The sequence below is a fragment of the Anopheles aquasalis genome, chromosome 2, assembly GCF_943734665.1.
Source record: "Anopheles aquasalis chromosome 2, idAnoAquaMG_Q_19, whole genome shotgun sequence".
Classification (NCBI taxonomy): domain Eukaryota; kingdom Metazoa; phylum Arthropoda; class Insecta; order Diptera; family Culicidae; genus Anopheles; species Anopheles aquasalis.
The window spans coordinates 9,985,001-9,990,000 of record NC_064877.1 but is presented as its reverse complement, the minus strand read 5'-3'; positions in this window follow the sequence as shown (position 1 = coordinate 9,990,000).

The following is a 5,000-nucleotide window of genomic DNA, read 5'->3' as shown; positions in this document are numbered from 1 at the left end:
GTCTTGACGCTCGCCCTCAGTGCACCGAACCCTGTCGAAGGACTTTGGCGAGATGTTATTTGCGCCCCCTCGTCATCGGGCTCGTATCCGGGTCCGGTTTGGATATTGGACACTGACAATGAACGAAGGAAGCAAAACGAACGCCGCCACCAGCATCTACTTGTCGAGGAGCAACACCATCACCATCGCCAACCGGAAAACGTTCGCTGGCGGACAAACCGACGGAATCGGAACCAATTTAGCAATCTACATTTTGCGTTCCGTACCGCAAAGCCACTGGACCACGAGAAAGGCTGCAGGGGAGGGGTTAGGCGAGTAGCCTGGACCGCAGAAAAATTGCCACCGAAGGAGAGCAAAAATTAGGGCGAATCCGAATCCCACTCCCGGTTCTGGGTCCTGGAACCCGGAACCGTCCAGGAACTGTGCCAGCGGTGGACGCGCCTGGAGTGCGCTAGAGGAAATGAAAGAAATTTCCTGCCCATCTGCCCCGGGAGCGCTCGGTTTGCTCGTACCGGTTACGGCTCTTCTATTTGCATTGCAATTGCAGCCGGCTCCGGGACCGCAACCTCGGACCGGGAGTGTCCAGGATCCAGCAGCAGAGCTGGAGCAAATTTATGGCCCCGGGGGTGGACGCGAGAGAGCGGAATGGGTTTGCCACAGGAAATCGTTGCAATTTTCAAATTTTTGAAAAGATAAACCCTACATTTGAGCGGTTCCATCGTTTCTTCCGGTTGGTTTGCTCTTGCTCTTCGAGATCACGAGACGAGCCATGGTGGCGATCGGATGGCGGAGAGGAATCGATGATAATGGCCGGCTGGTAGAGGCGGTGAGTAAAGTAAACACGAAGGCAGAAACCATTAGTTCTTATTCCAAACTCAAACCCAAGAACAACTGGCAACTCATTAGATATTTAAAATTGTTCCACAAAAACTTATTTCCCATTTTCCATGATTCCCGTCACGTCACACTAATCGGAATTCACGGTGAAACGGCAAATTGTTGCAAGATTGCTTGTCGTGCAATTAGTTTCATTCTGCAAGATAAAGCAATTTCAAATATGTTATTGCGCTTTAGTAAGGGCTGCAGATGCCACTAATGTCCCAGAATCAATGCTAATGTCGTTTCCGCATCCACGAGGAAAAGTTAATTGCATATCCTGCCAGCTGTATTGCAATCGAGCATGGAAAGCCAAATAATGAAAATATGCAGCGAAAAATAACGCGACCTGAGAGATTCGATCAGAAGCTGAAGGCTAATTTTCATTTATTTTATCAACAATGCATGGGGCATTATTTGTTATCGTAATTTTTACATTAAACTACAACTTTTAAGCTAAAAATTCGACGTTCTTTTGTAAGATGTAGAGATATTCCCAGAGGTCATCGTTTGCGCTGGAGCAAAAAATGTCACAAAAAATAACTTCAATTCCTGAGTATTATCTCTTAAATCATGAGCACCTTCTCGTCCGCAAGTGAGATCGCCATTATCTTTGGTAACTCTCTGCGCCTGTTCAATGGAAAGTGATTTGAAAATCTTGTCTTTCCATTGTCGCTGTTCTGTGTTACAACAGAGAGGTACTGGAAGGCAAAAGAAGCAGGAGAGGGTTCTGGTGTAACTCCCTCGAGGAAGCCGGACCATGCTTCGACCTATCAGATTGCATCAGATTCGCCGGCGAAAGGGGGAAAAATTAATAATAACATTTTCAATAAGAGGCGAATCAAACTTTCGATCAACGACTACCCCCTGATAGGGGAGGATAAGAGTAGAGGAAGGAAAGGGCCAGCTAAACCAAACGAGAGCAGCAGCAGTAGCTATGGCCGGATGCAATACTTTCCGATGAATGTTCAATAACGTTGGCCTGCGGCGTCAAAATTGCCACCCCCTTCTGAGGGCGGCGAAGAAGGAGGACAGGCAATGTGGGAAGGTTGGCCACACTAGCTGCTACTGATGCTGATGTTGCTGCTGCTGCTTTACTCCCGCCAGTATCAGCAAGGCCGGCGCGGAGATGAGAAACGACAAACCATAGACACCACACCAAGCGGCTTGTGCCAAAGATTATGGCCAAACGTGAGCCATCGCTAATGTTCGTTTATCTTCGCTTCTCTTCACCCCTTCCCGCTCACTCCATTTTTCGCTCTCACGCCGACACGACTTGCTTCCCACGGTTCTCCTTTTTTTCTTCCTGCTACTGCTGCTGCCCAGAAAGGACATTGTTTTATCGAATCCATCGAGGATCGATGTTGGGTACGAGTTCGAAGGCGGAACCTCGACAAATCCGGACAAAAAACGACATCCGAACAAGGAGTAGCAGCAGCAGCAGCACTGGCAGTGGCCACAGCAGCAACATCCGGTAAGCGACCGGTCTTTGGCGAAAACGGGAAATGAAATGTTGCGGCGGATGTTGCTCGAGTTGAATCCATGTCAACGGTCGTTCGCTGGTTGTCATGCCTTGTCTGATTCGACAACTGCGGACTCTCTCTCTCTCTTTCTCTCTTCATCTGGATCACTGCAATGCGGCTTTGCTATCGGCCACAGGGTGTTTCCTACGCGCCTATACAAAATTCAGCACAATCAGCAGATAAAGAAGAAGATTCCGGATAGGCACCCAAGCAAATGCAGCGTATCTCACGCGGATGCTAACAGATTCAGCAGTTAAGGTGATCGTCTGATGTATCTGATGGGCAAGAAAGTCCTTTCAAATGTGTTTTAATGCATCGAGTTTTAAAAATTATTTATGAGTATATCATTTACTTAGTACAAGTTGCAGTAAGCCCTCTTAGTATAGCTCGGTCGCCCTGTAAGAAGAAACTACTAAAGCCACCGTCGTAATGCACCAACGGCAGCAAGACTTCGAAATCCTCTCTCTCTCTTCCACCGCTCGAGAAACCACCATAACGTCATGTAAGCTTGGTCTGCTCTGTCTTGGCCTTGCTCGGACTACTCGGAACCTCCGGTCCAATGGTTGCGGAACCCGCAAAAGAGCACCACCTGGCGATAATGTATCCATTATATTAAACACATCGTATGCGGTGGCACATTAAATGAGAAAATCCAGATAATAATCAAACCCCCCGCTCGCTCCCTGACACGCTGGCCATTTTCGATAGTTTCGCCAGGGCTGTGGCCAGCACCGGCACTTGCCTGCTTGCTTGCTTGCTTTCGGTGTCCTGCTCCTTGGTTGCTGGCGCAATGTCATCGATAATGGTTTATCCGACACAAGAGTCACACACTGGTGCGCTACACTGCTGCACACGGTGGTGGTTCGCTAATGTCGTGTCCCCCGCTGGCAGGAGCCTTTTTCCTCCTTTTGTTCCCACCACCCCCCGGCGTTTTTGTTCCGGAGCCGAGTTTCTTAGGTTAGAGAACCAAAAACGCTCTAGAAGATGGAAAAAAAGGCAAGGGCGAAAGCGGATATCAAGCGTGGTGGCCATGGATGGACGTGATGGTGATGGTATCATAGATCGATTTCGCCTGCCCTGTGACCTGGGACCGTGTGTTCCGTTCCGTTAGATGGATGCGACGGACCGACGGACCGACCGGCCAGTCTGTGACTTGTCGTTTCTCTTTACGTGTTGGATTTCTTTCGTTTTTTTGTGCCGTGTTGTTGTTTGTGGTGCACCGTCAAGCTAGAGGTTGTGCTAACAAAAACCCTGCACAAAAAAAAGTAAGGAAAACTTCCAGCACCTTGGCACGACGAATGTGTATTCCCGCACCAAATGACCGATCGGTTTCGGGTTTTGATTTTGACCAACGTAGACACCACACCAGCTGTTACGTCACTGCACTTCGAGAGACCTCTGGAATCTCTCCTTACACGCGGAAAATGAAATACTTACTCGCACACAAAAGTATTCTGGATGGAAACTGGGATGGCAAAAGGGATCTTCAATTACTTGACGCAAACCACAACCCAAAAACCCCCCCAACCCGATGACATGTCTCGCAATCCCCTCTTGGAATATGCAGCGGACATATGGGAATGGGTTAACGTTGAATGGTTTGCTTATAATTGGTACGTCCGCCCAGCACCGCCGGGACCCAGATGTCCAAGCACTAATTAACGCCCAAGGGACACGGTCATGACGCGGCAAAGACGACGACATCTGCTCGATGTGGCACCGGAATGGAATGCATCCTTGCTGCAAACTATGCACAGGGCTTCTCACTTTAATTGCTCATTTGGCTTATCTAGCTGCACCACCACCCGCTGCCATCACCAAGTGAGAGCCAAGAAGTGAGACGAGGTTGATTATTCAGTGAAATAATTTCCCAACCAACTCCTTGCTCCTCCTCCTCCTTCTCGGTCACAGATGGAACACGATAACACCAATCGGGACAGCCGGCTAAGCACGGTGTTTCACCAACTAACGCTCCCGATGCACGGCCATGGACATGGTTGTAAAGTTAAACGGTAAATTCCCCGGGGTAGAAGGTCGAGATGGGATGGCTGGTAAGCGGTTTGCCATCCAAACCAACACCACAAAGTAGAGGAGGAGCTAGCGGACGGGCGACTTTATCGTCACACGTCCCGGGTCGAAGCGATGGCGTGGTCAACCGACTGACAACCGACCACCAGCCGCCAGCTCCCGGACCGATCCATCAGCAGCCAGTTGGCTTTACACCTGCCAGTGACCGAGATGGGCCGGCTGGAGGTTGGGCCGGCTTCGCGGTTACAATCGCACACAATGCAATGACCACCAGCTGGTGGACTGGTAGACTGGTAGAGGGTCCAAGCGAACGCTAGAGCACCGGCTAGAGAGCCCTTCAAACGCTGACGACGACACGACCAGATAGGAGTGTACCTCGGGTCATAAATAACGGGAGCAACAAAAAAAGGGGACCAGCAAACCAGCCAACCATCACTTCATCTGTGGACGGAAATGCAGGGTGAGGGGCAGCAAAAAAAAAAAAGGATCGGGAACGAGAGCAACGGGTTTGGATTGCGAACGGTATGCAAAGGATGTACCTTGGGTGGTGGCCTTGGAGGTGGACGTCCTTCG